At 41.7% G+C, this 19,662-nt stretch overlaps 2 pseudogenes; one reads left to right on the top strand and one right to left on the bottom strand.

The window, feature by feature from the left end:
* LOC105076666 (formin-2-like) overlaps positions 1–19,662 on the bottom strand; it is a 79,047-nt pseudogene that overhangs the window by 9,460 nt on the left and 49,925 nt on the right.
* LOC141579055 (protein sprouty homolog 2-like) lies at positions 15,079–15,901 on the top strand (annotated as a pseudogene).

The following is a 19,662-nucleotide window of genomic DNA, read 5'->3' as shown; positions in this document are numbered from 1 at the left end:
ACATACTTATTTCTTAACTCTTTATTTCTCAAGCTCTAAATTCTGAACAGTCTAAGGTTTTGGAGAAAACCAGTGAGATTCCAGATTTACAATAAGCTAATACATGCTATTATTCTATAGGAAAAGAAATCCAGATTTTAAAATAGAATAAAATTATGCACAGAAATAAATTACAATAAATTTCAATTTTTGAAAAGGATTTGCATTTCTCTGATAATTAGTGATATTGAGCAGTTTTTCATGTGCCTATTGATCATTTGTATGTCTTCCTTGGAGAATTGCTTATTTAAGTCTTCTGCCCATTTTTGGATTGGGTTGTTTGTTTTTCTTATTAAGTCGTATGAGCTGCTTATATATTCTGGAGATCAAGCCTTTGTCAGTTTCATTTGCAAAAATTTTCTCCCATTCTGTAGGTTGTCTTTTTGTTTTACTTATGGTTTCCTTTGCTATGCAGAAGCTTGTAAGTTTAATTAGGTCCCATTTGTTTATTCTTGCTTTCAAAATGTAGAATAGATAAACAAGATTATACTGTATAGCACAGGGAAATATATAAAAGATCTTATGGTGGCTCACAGAGAAAAAAATGTGACAATGAATATATATATTTTCATGTATAACTGAAAAATTGTGCTCTACATTGGAATTTGACACAACATTGTAAAATGATTATAAATCAATAAAAAAAAGTTTAAAAAATAAAAATAAAAGTCTCAAAGGTAAAATTCTTAAAAAAGAAAAAGCTACAAATTCTTGGGAAAAACTCAAATTATCACAAGGACAAAATAAATAAAACTTTCCTTGGCAATTCAAAAAAAAATTTCAACTTTGAAAAGGAATTTCAAGAAATAAGGGAATATCAGTACATATGGTAACTGGTAAAAAACATACCCAGGATGCCTTAAATGAGAACATTTTATGGAAAATCATTTCTCACAGAGCAGTAAAATAGCATTTCTGGAATCCTTACAATGGAAATGATGAGCTATTGAAATTGTAATATTTCTGAACTGGAATGGAAATGACAAATCACTTCCGAACCATTCACTGCCTAGATGAGAAATGTGAGGTGGAGAGGAGAGGGATAAGTCAGAAATCATAACTGGCTGGGTAACTTTAAACACCTATGGCAGTAGTTGATAATTTGATTGATGGAACGGTTAAAGTCACCATCATTAGTGAATGACCAGAGTGGAGGTAATAAACAGCATGTTTAGGAAAGGAGTCAGAAAAAAATGGAAATAAACAGTCTTTTTGGTTCCCTCACATCTTCTGAATTTTCTCTCCCATGACCTGCGTTGTGGCAAGGTCCTGCACTATACTCCAAAGCAAAACATTCCTTAACTGTCCCAGTTCGTGCAAGGAAGAAAAACAGTCTGTCACAGCTTCCCTTCGTTGATGATCCACACAAACAACACAGCTTAGTGTCTCACCTCCCAGCTGCCTCCCTGCGTCAAAACCCAACTAGCCTCCAACATCATTAAAGTTCCAAACAACAAAGCTCACAGAAAATCGAATGCAATGGCTTGGGAATGTTACTCAGAGGGGCAGAGCTGTACCTTCTGACCCTGCTGCCACTCGGCTGGAACTGCTGTCCTGGTGACCCTCGTGTTCACACTGCCAACACTACAGCTCCAACCTAGACTTTGTAAAGGCTGCGAAACTATTTCTCACTCCTTCCTTCTTAAAATCCTCTCCTCACTTGGCTTCTATGATTTTACACTCTCTCCTCCCCATTTGCTTTTCTCTTCTCTCTTTTGAATTTTTTTGGAGTACAGTACCAAACCTGAGTAATTCCCAAGACTCTGTCCGTAGCCCACAATCCTCTCTCTCTGTGCTAGAGGAGCTCAACAATTTTTTCATCTTAAATCTCTCATCTCTGTCCTGCAGATTTGCAAGTTTTTCCCTCTCAACAATACTTCACTTCCATATTGTGACTGCATAGTTATCATTGCTATTTTGTTAAATTTTATCTTTTATTGAGGAATAATTGACATAATATTTCTATTTGACTATTTTCCTTTTTCTTTATATTTAAAATGCATCTTATCCTATAAATAAATATCACCTCTCTGCCTTGCACTTTCTCAAGGCTTGGCAGTAGCTTTGATTAATGTTTCTAATTTATTAGCTCTTAAACTTGATGTGCAGCAGAATCCCCTGGAGGGGCTGTTTACACAGACTGCTGGGCCCCACCCCCCGCGTCTCCAGTTCAGTAGGCCTGGGGCAGGGCCTGGGAATTTGCATTTTGCATTGATGCTGATGCTGTTCCTCCAGGGACCACACTTTGAGAACCACAGCCTAAATTTATACTCTAGATATGGTTACCAAATCCATTAGTTCAGCCTTTGGCTGCTACTTTTTCTTTATCACATCAGCACTTTAGTTCAGAATCTCCCCACTTCATAATTGAGAGTTTTAGGAGCTGGTCCTCCTGATTGGTTCTAGTCTCCCTCTTCTTATCAGTACGACATTCTCTCACAAGGTCCTTAAACATGAGTTCATCATGGTACATCCTTGCTCAAAAACTCATGGCTTTTATGTTGAGCATAAAACATTATAAACTCTCTACCTGGCTCATAAGGTCTTTCATAGCCTGTAAAAAAGTGGATACCCTAATTACCTCCCCTGCCTACTGCAAAGGGCTACTGTGAGGGTTCTGTGGGAGACAGTCAGCTCCCTTTATTCAGTTATGTTCTATGAAGTCACCGAGAACAATGAATTAGTGAGCACTGAACCGCTGCTTCTGGGGAAAAAGTGTCCAGTTCCCACAAGCCTCCAGCTACAACATTTTCTAAAGTCACCTTATTTAATATAATAAATATATTTAAATTGTATTAAATGTATACATTGTATGTAACACACACTTTCCCTATAAGGCACGCCACAGCCCTCCTGCACCTAGGACACTAAACAGCACTGCAGCCCTATGCTTGGGGGCATTTTAAATAGCAAAGTCTTCAGCAGAAAGCACAAAAAGGTGGAAAATGTGGCACTAAATAGGCAGCAGAAAAGACATTTATTTACAGAATTAGCTGAAGCAAGAAGGCAGAGTGTTCCTTCATCCCACCGTGGCTGGGGAAGACGCACGCCAGGTGACGCCAGTTTTTCGCCACTTTGCGCATGTCTGCAAATGAAGTGAAGGGCCTGCAAGCAGTGGTTTCAGGGCTGTAAATAAATTCTAGCTAGTTGTCAGGCTTGCAAATACAGAATCTCTAAATGATGAGGATCTACTGCACTAAGAAAGCAACTTTGGAAGCCAGAGTACTGCTCAGACATGACAATAATAATGACAAAATATCATCTAACAATTTGAGCACCTACCATGTGTCAGGAGCTCTTCTAAGCCCTTCATGAAAACTAATGTATTTAAATCTCACAGAAACCTATGAGACAGGAGTTATTATTATCCCCAGTTTGTAGATGAGGAAATTAAGGCATAGAGAATAAAAAGCATGGCTGAGGTTCCCCAGTTAAAAGTGGAATAACTGGGATTTGTGCCCAGGCACACTGGTTCAGAGCCCGATGCTCAATCACTATGTTGTGAATATAAGCAAAATTTCCACCTCTCCCCAGTAAGCACCTCTGCTTGAGTCAGCGTGGTCTCCAGTATGTTTATTCATTCATTAAACATTTTCTGATCTGCCCAGAAATGTCAGACACTGTGTTAGATACTGGAGGGGCAAACAGAATATGGATAGTCTTAGCTCTAAGGAGCCCTACTGCCTCTGAGACATGCATGAGGCACCAATTATGGGAAAGTAAGGCAAGTGTAGGGATCCCAGAAGAGACATCAAAAGGAGTCTCTAGACTGAGGCCTCTCTGGGAAAGTGTCTAAGAGGGAGTGAAGTTTGACATGAGTTTAGATTAAGAAACAGAAATTCAGTGGATTAAAAAGGCCACTAGGAGTGCAGAAGAAAAAAATGTAAAAGGCAGACAGGAAGAATGCTAAAGTTTTCAGAAAACCTGACTGTCTTTTCAAGGCTAGAACAAACTAAACAGGCAGGAAATAGTAGGGGGTAAGGCTAATGGCAAGGGAAGGCAAGGGAAAGCCTTGCACATCAAACTCCGGAGTCTGACTCTTCTCTCAGACCCTATGAGCAGTCATCAAATGGGTCTGAGAAGACATCAGATACAAATAAATCTGAATTTCAGGAAGAAAGTTCTGGAGGACTGTGGGGGAAAGATCAGGAGGGGTTGGGACTGGAAGTGATGAGATCTGCTGGGAGACAGCTGTGGTGACCCGACACGGCTGAGGCTGGGCTGGGGCTGGGCTGAAACAGGGCTGTGGGGCTATGGGGTGGCAGGACAGGCAGGAGCACCAGAGGGGGACCGAGATGCTGGAGGAACAGAGTGAGCAGCCTCTCATGTCCCCTGGACCCTTGCACCTGTCAGTGTCTTCCCTGCCTCAACACCACATTCACTTCTACTTCTATATCTTCACTCTCTTCTCCATCTGCAATACTCTCTCTTCTTCCCTCCTTCTGTCCAGAAGTGATGACTTTGAGGACTTGATCTAAGTTGCACCTTTCCTAAGAAGCTGTCCTTAATTACAATTTCTCAACAGTTCCCTTTTTTTTTTTTAAATTCTGTAGTGCAACATACACTAAATACCTTGACAAAATCACATTACATCGAGCAAATCATTTCATATATACAGAAAAGCCCAGGACCTTACAATTCTTTGTATTTCCTTCTGTACCTATCACAACTACCTTGCACATAGTACATCAACAGATGTCCAACAAAGTTCAGTAAAAGATAAACATCCTTTATAAGCTAAGAACCTTTATCGGCCAGTTATCAATTTAGATCAGCTGCTTGAACAATTTGCCTTTCTCCCCAGATCATTACCAACGTTGCCCAACGGAAAGGAACTTCATACCTTCTAAGGCTCTGTAGAGCAAACACACAGCTTCATTTCACGGTAAGCCCTATGGCCCCAGAGAAAAGAAAAACGTTGTGTGACCTCTAATGCTTCTTTCATATTCTCATCTCAAGTTGTAGCTGCTTTCCAGGGGCCTGCTGCTTTTCATTCTTAAAATTGACAGAATAGTTTCTCTTATTTCTTTATTTCTAACACTAAAATGTCTAATTTTTTTCTCTTAGAGTTTCCATAAAATAAATACTTTTCAGAAAAATCCTGTCTCTTTCTTAATGCATTATATTGAACACTTTGCCAAAGTGTTACCCATTTTCAAAACTGGTGCCTCCACAAGGGTGTCCTTGTGTCTCTGCCCTCCCCAGCCACACCTCGCCCCACCCTCCCCAGCCACACCTCGCCCCACCCTCCCCAGCCACACCTCGCCCTCCCCACACTCACTGAGCCAAAGTGCTTATCAAGCACCTAAGAATGAGCAGAGTCTGAGGTAAACTTCAAGGAAGAGTAACCGTGTTTTGGGGCTTCAGCCACGCCTTTGCCTCTCTTCTTGAACCCCTCTGTTTCTTACTCTGGTCTATATTTTAGCTGTATGCTTGTCTTGTGAATTGTGGTTTTGTGGTTTTATAATTAAGTTATGTGAATTCATATCCTTTTTTGCCTTAGAGTTTAGCAGGAACTTAACATTAAACAATGATTTTTCCAACATTTTGATATATCTAATAAATTCTAATAAAATTCAAGTGACTTGTTTTCATGTCTCCATTTCTTTTCTTCAGAATTGTGTTCCCCACACCTTTCTTTTGATCTGAACAATTCTTTTTTTACTCTTTGAACCTGTCTCTGCCAAGACACATGTGAGTAGTCCCTCAAGTACCACTGACTAGGCTGCTTCTCATCAGTCACATGCGTTTCCTTGATTTGTTCCTAAATAAAGATGTTTCTGAAACTGATAATACATTGTACTGAGGGGTCGTTGTATACAGAGCCCTATAGGAGATACTTTAAAAGGAACACCAATAGAAAAGAATATTCAATCCCTCAATTAAGTCTGCAGCCCAGTTAGGCACTGCGAGGTTGAGAGGGCCCAGGGGGACTGAGCAGAGCAGGACCCCAGGGTAAGAGTTTAAAGCCGATTTCAAATGAGGTTAAAACTGGAATGAGATAGGATTTTGCCACTCCCCTCAAATCAGAAGCATTTTTCTAACCTTTGAGAATGTATTTGCATATAAACTGTACAACATATGCGATAAGAGAGTATTGATCTTATTTAATTTCTTTTAATTATCTAGCACTTTGTCATAGATGTGGCTATTCACAATTAATAAATATCATAATGTGTGGGTAGACCTAACTTTAAATTGCTTGATCTTATCCATTCTTGCCCCAAAGCTAGAGTTTTTAAAGATCAAACTTTATTCTATTTACCTTTCAACTAGTCCATTTACATTAGAAAGATGCTAAGAGTTTTAGGGAAAAACTTGAAAGCACACATCTTATATGTAATTTCAAAAGCAAAAAATAAATTAAAAACTGGGTGGTAACCAGTTTTGCTACCATATATTTATCTTTAAGGTAGGAGCAAAACTTTCTAGAGAATGACATTTGGCTACAATATTTATATACTGTAAAAATGTAAAAGAATTTTCAGTTTATAAATGGTATTTCAAATGCCAAAGAATAAAAAACAGAATTGAGAATCCTATTTCAGTTTTATGAAATAACTCTTTAGACACAGCAGATTTTCAGAGCAAATTATTTAAAATTAAAATAATCCATAAATGAGGTGTAAAGAAAATAATTTTAATTAAAAACTTCCTAATTCCATAGGTGCATCAGTAAAAGCACCCAAGGAGCAACAGTAGTTCTCTCTCTTCGTGTGAGTGCTGACTGGGTTTGCTCTGAGCATCACTGCAGCCTTTGACTCCTTTCAGCTGAGGAAAGGCTTTATGAGTCATGTTTCTTCCAGGGATATGGAGCTCTCAGAATTATTAACTACAATGAGAGAGTCAAAGTCAAAACCCAGTCAACAAATATCAGTGTGCTGCTCAGACTGAGAGAACAGGTGCCTGAACTGGCATCTGAAGAAAACCCCAGAGGGAGCCCGGCACCGGGCTCCACGCCCCGGCTCGGCAGTCCTGGGGTCTCGCGTTGCATCACAACTCAGAGAGGGCAGGCAGCCCTGGAGGTCACTGAAACCTCTCACGTTCATTATTCACACAGAGCAAATGGGCTTAAAACCCCCATTTCCTTCTGCAGGGGCAATTTACAGAGATAAAGACTGTCATCTAGCAACTAAGAAGCAAGGTGCTTTACAGGAAAAACAGAATTGTCAGGTTTCTTAAACAGTAATGAAGCGCCAGAGTTAGCACAGCAAAGTTCTGATGAAACTTAAACATGGACAGGTGACCTGACCGGTTTCTCTCTATGCCTCTGAAGCATCTTGACATCAGACTCTTATAAATGGTATAAATAGAATAGAATAACATAAACTTGTCACCTCATCCTTTGATGATTTTGGCATGAGACGGTATTCAGCAGCCACAGGGCAATGACCCATGTAAACATATAACTTTTATCACAGTGGAGACAACATGAGGTATAAAGTCAAACAGATCTATGTTCAAATCCTGGCTCTTACCCTTTTATCAGTTTTTTGACCTTAAGCTAGTGATATCCTGTAAACATCATTTTCTTATCAGTTAAATATTATAATAATTACTTTAAAGGATTATTCTAAGTGTTGCATAAGATAATACAGTAAAAGAATAGGTGCACAGAAGATTGGCAATTAATTCTGCTTTCCTGAACCCATTTTATGGCCAGTTATTCAGCCTCTTATGACACAGACAAACATCATCTAAAGAAAGAACGAGTCCCTAAGTAAACTTATGACAAAGAGTCAGTGATTCCAAGAGTAAGTGGAATCACTGCTGAGTGCTTGACCTCAATTACTTCCAAATATTGTCACCTCCCAATTAGTGTATTACATTTTCTACCTTCCAGACAATTCACTGGCAACAAGGAAATGAGAAGGTGTGAAATTTAAATCAATCTATTTCACCATTGCATTTCCAAGCTGTAAAAGCAGCTGTTTTTAAATCACCCAGTTCATCAGGTTTTCTGCTTATTATTGGTTCGCAGCTTAAGAAAAATAGAAAATCACTATAATTTGATAGACACGAGTATCTACCTTGAATTATTATAGCTGGAATCTTAATATATAGAGCAATGTTGTATGTGTTGTATCATTGTTGATTGTGTAGAATACTTTTTGTCCAGGTTTTCTTTGGCATTATCATATATAACAGAGAATTCAGTAAGATATGGCCTGGAGATGAGAACTAGAAAAATCTAATACGTTAGCTCAGATTAGAACTTAGTCATGTTAGAAAAAGTGTCACAAAAATAATGAAAAGATATTATAAATATTTTTCTTAATTATATCTCACTTTATTTCTCTTTACCGCTCTTTATTTTTCTTCATCATATTCACTATCAGCTAATCATTACACAGTAATGAACATTCAGCTGAGCCCACCACGCCTCTCCAAGTCCCCTAGCATGATGTAGGTTTCTGCTCTAAAAAAAGAAGCTGGGAAAACCTGTTTTATGACATTACCCTTAAGAAAATCTTTACTCTTATGATAATGACCAATCTAGCCATATTTCTGAAAAGCACAGGAATGGACATATGAAATGAAGTTCTAAACTAATGTTATAGTCTTATTTCTCCTCCAGGAGGAGCAAACTTTCATGTATGATGCAGGGCTGCTTCACTTGAAGAGGGACGTCATTTTATATTTGGAAAAAGTCTCAAAAATCAGCAAACTATTTGATTTTACAGAGATGAACACTATGCCCTAGATGGCCTGAGTATGTTATCACAAAATAACCAGAAACAGACCTGAGCCTGGAACCCAGGAATAAACTGTTTCATTTTCTGCTTAGACCACACTCCAGAAAACATTCTTCTTATTCGCAATTTCAAATGCTAAGTTATTTTCAAAAGTATAGTAGGAGTATGTGTAAGTAAAATTTGCAAATGATTTTATACTCAAAAGAGCAATTGCTAACCACAATTATAAGTGTTTCCTATTATTGTAGGAGGTGCATATTTGTGCAGGGAAGAAAGTCATAAAATTTGGCCTCCTTATTAACAGAATAAAAAAATTTTGTGGAAATTAAACTAACGCTTTATCCAACCAAAGCAACTGAAGAATATTATTTGATTTTAGGAAAGCTCTAACACATTAAAAACATCTTATCCATGTGACTGTTAGCTCAATCAGGCACATTCTCCTGCACAGAGGGGCCGCTGCTCACTACTGGAGTGGCTGCTGCGGGCTCAGCTCCTTGGCTGGACACACAACGACACAGATTCTGAGACACCTGTATTCAGTTCCACCTCAAGGCTGACTTTCTTGGCAAAGTCTGAATAGAAGAAAGCATCCGCTTCCACCTGCCTGGATTCCCCTGCAGGCTGAGAAACAGGGCAGCCTAGCGAGCGGGCAGATGGAAAGGGAAATCACTTTGTCACAATTTTAAGACAAATAAGAGAGAAAGGGATCTGACATCCTAATCAAATCTTCTTACCTCCTGAACAGCATCTGATTATTTTTTCAGAGTTTCTACAACAGCAGATTGAGATTCTGGGTTAGAAAGGAAGAAGACAATATATTTAATAGCAAATTTTCTCATTTCTTTGATCAGAAAACAAAACTAACTAAAATATATCTTTTAACCATAAGTACCCAAAATATGCAGGTTATCTCCCAGTTATATCTCCATGTTATAAGACAAGACTGCTTTTCTGCATATTTAACACACAAAATATATAACCCTAATGTCACCAGTTATTTTTAAAATCAGATTAGCACTATGCCCTTCTTTACACATCAATCATGGTTATTTCCCTCAATTGCTAGTTTGTTTTGGGGCCAGGAAGTACCTGCAAAGACATTCACTTTTTATATTAGCCACTTAAGTTTGTACAATGATAGAAGCCAACTCACCAGTCCTGAAGGACGGAATGATGAACGTCTTATCTGACTATTTGACAATCCACCTTCCACTTTAATGAGAGAGAATGAACACTCACCAAGAGGCACTGAGTAATAAGAGATTTTGCTCCTTTAAGTTTGTCATTTGAGAATCTACAAGACTGCAAATTCTTCATGTTGGAAAACCTAAAGGACACCCAAGTCCACATTTTGGTTTGGTTTTTTTAAACTCAGGATACTTTCTTCTAAGTGAAGCTTGCATGGTAGTTTGAAAACAAAAACATAACAGAGCCTCCAGGAACCCCCAGGGCTGCGTGGATCAGTCTGAAAATGACTCATCATGTCCATCCTGGGCATTTGCAGTGAGAGACCAGAGGCCCAGAACACAAGCATCTGGGCCAGATGAAGACTAGAGTCTGTCTCCTGTCACATTGCTCCCCACCGCAAACTGGCACGCAGACCAGACACCTGATGAGACACAGCAGTCTCTCTTGGGGACACTTTAGACATTTCCACTTTAGTAGAATTTTAGTTGATGTATGTGACAATGTATAGGAAAAATAAGAGGCACTTATTTAAATCATACAGTATATTGTTAAACTATGTTGAAAGTTTTCACTTCACGTAGATTAAAGCACCATCTCCACACGGGCCCAAGGGCCTTCTTTCGTCCACCCGCACCCCGACCTCTCTAACCACCTCTGCTCCAGCCGCACGGCCTTCCTGCTGCCTTTGGATGCACCAGTCACACTCCCTGCACCAGATCTCTGCAGCAGGGGCATCTGCACACCCCTGCTCCCTGCCCCCTTCCTTCCGGGCTCTGTGCAGTCCTCCTGGGCCCTCTATTCAGCAGCAGCCCCGCCAGCTCCCCAGCTCTCCCCATTCCCTGGTGATTCCTTCACAGTGTGGCTCCTCAAATGAAATACAACTCAATTCACTTGTTTGCTGATTTATTTATCAAATCCTATGAAGACAGAGATTTTGTAGATTTTTTTCCCCCTTATTGAACCCCTAGCATCAAGAATAGTGCCTGGCACACAGCAGATGTTTAAAGTATCTGTTGCGTACTTGTAGGAGGGAATGAGAGGTCAAAAGAATGATCCAGTGATTCCAACCACGGAATTGGGAGCCACCAGGAAGAGAGCGAGCTGAGCAGGGAGGGAGGGGCAGGGATCAGACAGAAGGCACAGGCACCACCTGAGCTCTGAGTCTCTTTCAGAACAAAAATCACCGAGAAGACCAGGAAATAGTCACTCACCAACAGGCATCACTGTGGCACAGAATTAGCAAGTGGCCTTAAAATACAAGCCCTTTCGCAGACAAATACTGTTTCACTGAGTTAAGTAAAAGGGCTTCTTTTCTCTTATACTGACAAATCTCGACTCTGAAATTAACACCTGAGTTAGCCAATTTGGAAGAAAGATCATTAACAGCAGGGCTAGGAAGAGTTAATATTAAATCCTGTCCAGACTGGAACATTTTTATTTTCTGCTGTTTTTAGTCACCTCCAAATCCTCCCAAGTACAATAGACTTGAGAAAAGGCCCTGGGGCTTTGCACTGATGAGAAAGTGTTCCCTTCCTCCTCTCTATGTGGATAGTGCAGGAGGAGCTCACAGGGTCCCCTGGTGGAACACTAACAGCCCTTGACCTGGTGACCTGCCCCCAAAAGCAAACTCCTGGACTCTGACGGTGAACAAGAATGTGTAAAGCTGACCAGAACAATGAACTAGAAAGATTTATCAGTCGATATTTTGAACACTGACATCTAAACAGTGGATTTCCCTCTGAATCAGTGTGACCTGAATTGAATTGATTTTCCCATCCCCATCCCTTTCACTATACTTCTTATTTCCTTGAATCAGTGTGTTACAACATCTAGGAGAATCTTATACATGAAAATATTCTCTTCAAAATCAGAAGCTGAACTATAGGAGTTCTAGAGGGTCAAGATTTTAAGGTGAAAGAAACATACAGAATAACTGTACTACAAAGTAAGGGGGGAATTAATGAGAATAGTCAGAGAAGAAAGAAAAATGAATGTTGAGGAGAAAGAAGATAGTAGAGAGTAAAAGTAAGAAAGAGGGAAGAAAAGGAAGGGAAAGAGAAACAGTAAAGATAAGATTGAGAAATTGCAAAACGTGGAACAAGCAGAGAGAAGAGAGCATGCTGGGGGCCGATGACCAGGAAGCTGGCTTGAGTAACGGCTCAGGTCTGGAGTAGGTGGGCAAGAGTGTGTGAGGAACCCACTCAGCTCTACAGCATCCTCAGGATCCTCGCCCCTCATGCAGACTCCCACGTTCTCCTCTCCCAGGGCCCAGGAGCACTTTCGGGAACTGCCTTCTACTCCAGAGCCGGCAGCTGGGTCCCATTCATTAACCAGGATGGTGGCTTTTAAAGAGTAACTGGTGACCTTACAGGGCAACATCTGCCAACTCCACTCTCCCTTCTTAAGAATCAGGAAACAAGCCTGGTTTGAACAAACATTACTGTGACACAAAGTAAGAGAACGAGCAGCCCTGACAGAACATTAAATGTTCCATTTCTTTTTTTTTTTTAAGTTCCCTCACAAAAATGCCTGGGCCCCCCCAACAACTCCAAATACGTTTCAGAAATGATTTCTTCATCACCACAAATAAGCCTATGACTTACAAAACAAAATGTACCTGGATGAGTTTCACATTTGCAGAGAGGACAGCAAGAAAAATGAAGAGGATGGGCTGTTCTGCAATGAATGGAAAATAAGCCACCCCTTTAACATATACAAATTATACCTTATGAAAATGAATGACGCAGTCTCTAACAAGTTCTACTTTTTTTTTTTTTTGGATGAAGCAGAAAAGAGTTTTATTTCTTTGCCAGGCAAAGGAGCTCACAGCCGGCTAGTGCCTCCAAGACAGTGAACCTGCCAAGGATAGAAGGAAGGGGGTTTTACAGTAAAAGTTCAAGAGTTCAAGGGGCGGCCCTAGTTTCCATAGAGACCGCATACAGGGTAACAGATTGTTGCAATGTTGTCCTTGTTTTGCAGAAGCAGCTCTTACTTCCATCAGGCATGTTGTTATGGGCATGTTTACCTCTAGCCTTGGGAATCTCCTAATATTGTTGTGCCTACAACAAAGGGTATTTAGGAAGGGAGCCTATGGAAAAGTGCTCTAGAGAAAAACTTGTGCAGTTTAGATGCAGATTGATATATGTTTCTAGGACTGAAGTAGGCTGAGACCTGGGCCCTCTTGCTGCAGTCCCTGCACCTCAAGTAACGAAATACAAAGAAACCGCAAGAGACTACAAACAGTTGCCTGTGTGTGCAGCTGGGGTGGGTTATGAACAGTAATATACAGAAAATAGAAACTCAGTTGCCTTTTCTGAGGTGTTGGGGGCAAAAGCACACAGCACCACCAGGGGACTGGGCAGACCACCCAACCACCCCCTCCTCTCCAGCCCAACCCTTGTGGGCCAGAGCATGAGGAAGGCCGTCTAAACCCTTGAACACTTAAGCAGTTATAAATACCAGGTGGTCAGTGATGGCAGTATTTCCCACTCTTAATTCCTTCCACATCTATGGAAAGTAGGAAACGGGCATCATTCTCTCCTAGCTGCTTCCTGCTGAACTGGGCTTTCCTCTGGGGTTTTTCTGATGGAAAAATGCACGTGTTCACGCTGTTTAGCAGGGGGGTGTGTTAGAGACGTCACCGTAGTTTTACAAAGGCAGGGAACACAGTGCACCGTAAGCTAGAAAACATATAAAACCTGGAATAGTATCGATGAGCATAAGCAATAGTTGAAATAGCCCTGAAAACACAGAGCACAGCCTTTAGGAATCGAAAACAAACTTGAAAACCAGTGAGGGACATCAAAGAGAACTTCAGGGCCGTGTGTGTCAGCACCATCAACATTCTGAATCTGGCTTTTCACATCATCAAGAAGGGTAGAGACATTTCCAGATTCATCAGGGATGTGAACACAGCACGTGGCGGGAATAGCCACACCAGTTTCTCCCTGAGAAGCCATCAGTGTGTCTGATGCCACTTGGTTGTGTAAATCTGCCTCCCACATTAGGGGGAACTCCATGTTCAGTACTGTAAAACTGCTGATTATCATTCAGGGCTTTCCGTGTGAAGTTAGCCAAGGCCTCTAAGTCAGGGTCACACTCTCCAATCTTATATTTGGGACAAAGAAGTTGAGTAGATAATCACACCACTTAAGAACAGATATCCTCCATCCGGTATGGATATAAGGTAGGCTAGCAAACTTTACTGTGGTAATGTCACATATCAGTGACCTTGTGCCCAAGGAAAACCCAAGGCACATCTACCAATCCTGGTGGTAGCCAGGGCCAAAGGCTAACCTGCAGGCCCAGTGGGCTCCATCTGGGGCTCTCCAGTAAATTCCTGATCAGTGAGTCCAGTCAGTGGCAAACAAGTCACTGCTGTTTAATATTACAAGATGATGGCACTGTTCAGTCCTTACTAAAGCCCATATATTGGGTGGAATTTGGCCAATGTTGGAAGGAGTGATTCCTTTGTTCCCAACATAAAGAGGCCAAACCACGTGGCCTACCATAGTCAGGAGTCAACCAAATGACCCCATCCCATACCTGATTAAGCATTCTAATGTGCGGCACAGAATCTGAACAAATCCATCTTACACCCAGTCTGCACTGCCAAGAGCTGTGCACTGCAGCACAAGTGAGGAGAGGGGCTGATGGAGCACACAGCGCCCAGGCCCCCCACCCCCAACCTGGCCCAGCCAGCCACCCCGCACCCCCTCACTCTGACATGGCCACATAACTTGGCCACCTGGTTTTAGGGACTTTGTAAGGTTTTCTTTTTTCATTTGCTCATCTGTCAGGAAAAGAGACTCACTATTGGTTCTTCAGCCTCCAACTCACTGAGAAAAAAAGAGGAAATACTCCCAGTGCACTTCTAGAAGAGGTGCTGCCTTTAGTCCCAAACCCTGCAGAGTGTTCATCATCTGGGGACTTGCTCCAGACTTTCCTCTCCTTTTCTCATCTCATCCTGCCAATTGCCCAGAAGACAGACTGAAGTAGAGTTTGGATGGTGGGGGAGGGAGTCTGCATCGGGGCTGAGTTTATTTGCACATTGCAGAAAGAAGAGACTCCAGTGGAGAGAGGTTGGTGCAAAGCCACAATCACAAATTCAGATGCTGTAAGTCTGCTGGAGGGGCCACACTTACATGGCCTGATGGAGGCCAGAGCTCAGAGTGGCAGCGGGTCCCAGCCCTGTTGTAGGCACCCTTGATGGTGGCAGGCAGCATGGGGAGCCTGACCCCAGAGACACCCTCACCTAGCAGTTATGCATGCTGTCTCTGGATCTGATCAGAGACATCCAAAATACCAATGAGGACACAGAGGGCACTACAGTGGTCCCCAGATGGAGCTCAAGCCTGCTCCTTGCCCTCCACTCAGGAGAAACACAAGAGATTCCATGGACTGCCTGAGCACCACCAGTCCCGGGGCTCCAGGGCTCACAGGCCCAGGCTTCTGTGTGGGCTTCTCTGTCCAGGCCCATCAGTGTGGTCAGCTCGGGGTCTCAGAGCAGCATGAAGACAAGCACCAGAAGCAACCCCTCTGCACAGAGGTGGTTTAGATCATCCTCCTCCTTGGGATAATCAGGGCACAGCCCAAATCAGAGCACAAGCCAGGTGAGCTTAAGCCGCTGAGCAAGGGAGATTCAGGGCTGCACACCTGCAGGTGGCAGGACTGCAGCAAGTGCAAGTGTGAGGGGTGCACCCACCCAAAGCCTCTGCCGTCAGCCTGGATTTGGACAAGCGGTGCCTGCACCTGGAGCAGATCATGACTGACTGAGGGACCTGTGTGTGTGTGTTGTTCCAATGATGACGAGGACAACCTGCGTTCCTACAGCCAGTCTCACCCCTGCGCATGCTCGTCTGCCACAGTGTCATCTCCCTCTCCTTGTCCTGTCCATGGTGTCAACTTTCAGCAAAGGTTGCCCCAAATTGTGCCAGGGATGCTATGACCTGGTGAACGTGTCTGCGATGCTGTAAAAATTCACACAACTTGCTGCAAAGTTCCCAATGTTTTTTCCAGAGACGATGCACCATATCTCTGTATACACAACACCACCTGTGTCTGAGAAAACCAAGTTGTGCCCCACTACACAGCACAGTCACAAAACTTCACGCAAATATGTTACACATTCAGAAGAATGAGGACCAATCAGCACATTTTCAGACCATATCCTGCCCCATGGAAGGCTTCACTGCAAGACACTGATGTCCCTTTGGACCCCATGTATAACACACAGTCACAGTAAAATTCAACCCATACTTTCCAGGCTTCTCACACATTGCTCAGTGCAAAGAGTATCTACATGAAGATCCACCACTTTGTAAAAAATGATTTGTTTTAAGACACTTTTTTAAGTTTGGCCTTGCTGGAACTTCTTATAAGGGATCTCAAGCTGAACTTTTGAAAGGCCTCCCAAGGCCAGGAAAGCCCCACCGCCAGCCCCCACCTGCAATGCCTGCAGACCCAGGTGCACTTTTCTCTTCTCATTTTCCAAAATATCCTGAGGTTCCCGCATCTGCCATGAAATGGCCTTCCTTATTTGCTTGGAAAGTCTCCTAGGAACCTAAGAGTTTCCAAATTCTGAATGTCTCAAGTAGGAAGAAAAGATAAAGGCTTCAGTTCTGTTTATAAAGGTGCAATTTACCAAATCACTGTAAGCCATAGTTAGCTTAAGAGGAAGGGCCCCTTACATCCTAATTCTGGCCAGGGGTCATGAGATCTCTGATGCTACTTTTCTTCTCCAAATAGCTTCCACGCAGCAGGGATTCCAAGGGGGTGCAGCTGAGAGGAAAGGGAGTGTCCCTGAAGTGAAAGTGGCTGTGGCAGCTGCTGGGGCAGTCCCTCCTCCCTTCCCCACTCCCATCCCAGAGTCCCAACCCCCAGGGACAGAAAAGTACATGACAACTACGGAACAATGGGAGACAAGGGCCCTGGCAGAGGAGCCTCTCCAGGAGCCAGGCCCATCCAGCCCAGCGTGGCTCCCCAGGCCCCCCTGGGCACACCAAGGTCAGCGCTGCCGCTACTCACAGCAGCCCCCTCCCCAAACTCCATGGCGCTGGGGCCACTGACAAAGTGTATGAGTGGGAACGTGGGCCACCACAGAGGAGGCTGTGACTGAAGAGCTGAGCTGATGTGGGAACAAACTTTACATTTTAAGGAAATATGCACTTACATAAAATTATTAAACTACAGCTTCTTTAATGGTACACGTTAATTTGATTCAAATCTAGTCAATTTAATTGAAAGAGACTTCATTAAATTTCATTTAAACAGCATGACTTATGACTAGCTGCCTAACAAATGGTGGAGGTCTGTAATTCTGGTATACCACATCCTTCCGAAGATGGGGTTAAACATGTAATTTCCCTAAAGGGGGCCAAACTTGTATTCTGCTTATTTGATTATTTAACAGTATGGATCTGCTGCTCATTGCCAGCAAAGGATAGCCACACATGAGGTTTAGCTTGCATATATAAGGGGGAAATTTGGGCTGATTTTTTAAGAAATTGAACATGGAGAACCATTTATAGGAGACATGGCTGATCTGTTCTACAGCATTTTTTCCCCTTGACCATGCAGTAAGTTGAGATGAATGCCATCAAACATGCCCTTGGCCCCTTATAGAATTTCTGCATTACCTCCATTAAACATGTGTTAGAGCACTGGGACTAAGCTTGGAAATGGGGTGATGATGCTGTATTTGCATTTCATCCCACAGAATCTCTTTTATTAAGAACCAGTAGAAACACTTCTTTTGGATACAGGAGGCCAGAAAAGTTGTTCTTCTGAGACTGTTGCTTTTAATCTCACGGACACATGGCATGATATAGAATTGTTCCCTCTCCCTTTCTACTTTCAACCTGAGAGATAAATTTGCAACTACCTTTAAAAACTGCTAGTCCTTCTGAAATACATTCTGCTTCATTTTATTGTTCCATCCTAAATTCCTTTCATTTTAATCTATTTTCCTTTATAATTCTTTTGGACACTTTACATATTCATAAGCTGCTCAACCCCCCCCCCCCCCGCCTTTTTTTTTCTTTTTTGGAGCCAAAGTAGGTAACAATTCTTTCAGCCATCATGTAAATACAATTTTTAGGATTTCTACACAAAAAGTTTGTCATGTTTCTACCAACTCTCCTTCCATATTTTCCTCCAGGATTTTCTGTGCCCAAACAGCTTTTCTAAAATCAGCCCTCTATTCGCTCTCTTGATCACTCATATTACTAAAGATAAGGGCCTTGATTTTCCAAAGATGCACCCAGAATGATCCAGTCTCTGTTCACACCCAGACATCTTGATCGTGATCTCCATGAATTCATCAACTAAAGTTAATTGTCTGTTTGTATAAATCTGTTGAGTAATCTTTGAAACTTGGTACTGAGCCTTTAAAATGGTCCATGGGATGTTTCAGCACACACACAAAACTCAAATACTTGCATTTATGTGCTGAGTAGATATTTTATTTATTTACATCTTTTTCAACAAAAGATCCTCAATTATTCACTCAAATATTTAAGTATATGTGTCCAAAGGTCTTAAAATGTTGGGAGTCTACATAAGAGACAGATATGTAGAAACAGATAAATTGCATACCTAAATAATTCAAATGATAGAAATATAAATAAAATGGCATGGGACTTCAGAAGAAAAAACCACCATAGCAGGGAGGTGGGTTGAATCAAATACATAAAGGAAAATGAAGAGAGAGAAGATGAAGAAAAACGATCATTGACAAGGTTTTCTTCTTATTAATGTTTCTGCTGTGAACTTTTGGAGCACGTTGCTTCCTAACTTCCTTATTAGTTCTTCCTAACTTGCCTTGTCCTTCCAGGAAGCATTCTACGGACCACAGAGGGTCACTATTGATACCTTATACTCCTCTGTGGAGACAACACAAACATGCTTTAGGGAGCAGGGTGGCAGCAGAAGATGCCCAGGAGTCTGCAGCCCTTGTGCAGCTCACTGGTGGGAAGGACACAGAGGCTTCACCTCAGCCTGCGCACTCAGAGTCATTTAACAGAGGGTCAGTTTCTTCATCAATATTTGAAAGTAGAGAAAAACTCGTTTCTAAAAATGGATCATGAGAAAAATGAAAGACAGGTCCATGACAAAGGCAGAAAATGCAGCACCGTGGATCTGAATTAGCTGGACATATAAATTAGAAACCAATATTAAGAAGAGTTGGAGGACAAAAAAAAAAGGTAAAGAAACCCAATCTTCTAAGATGAAACCATAAGTCTTTCTTTTCCAAAAAAAAAACAAAAAAACAAAAACATTGAGTTCTTCTACTTTAAATTAAAATTGAAAAGGACCACATGTTGTGAATAGTGATTTTAGCCATGATGTCACTGCACAATATTATGCACCAATATTGTCAAGTTTATCACTATTCACAATCATGTTATCAAAGCTTGCAATTCATATCTATTTTTTAAAAGCAGTAGACTTTATGCAAGGTTTTCACTATGTTATTAACATTCTCACTCTTACCACTGACTGCTTGCCTAGGACAGGGAGGGTAGGTATTGTGGCCCCCACATGAGAATGCCCCACAGAATCACAGCAGGAAAAATTTAGAAAGGGACACTGGACAATTTGGACAAAATAGCTGTTGGGCTGTTGGGTTTATACAAGATCAACTGGAGAAAAACAAGTCACTATACTAAACTATTTTCTACTTACCTCCATCATCCTCTTCAAGAATGCATATTTTAAAAGGAGACAAGTTATTATA

Source organism: Camelus bactrianus, chromosome 11 (genome assembly GCF_048773025.1).
Source record: "Camelus bactrianus isolate YW-2024 breed Bactrian camel chromosome 11, ASM4877302v1, whole genome shotgun sequence".
NCBI classification, from domain to species: domain Eukaryota; kingdom Metazoa; phylum Chordata; class Mammalia; order Artiodactyla; family Camelidae; genus Camelus; species Camelus bactrianus.
The sequence above is the reverse complement of the archived record's forward strand: the minus strand, read 5'-3'. Positions and strand labels throughout refer to the sequence as shown.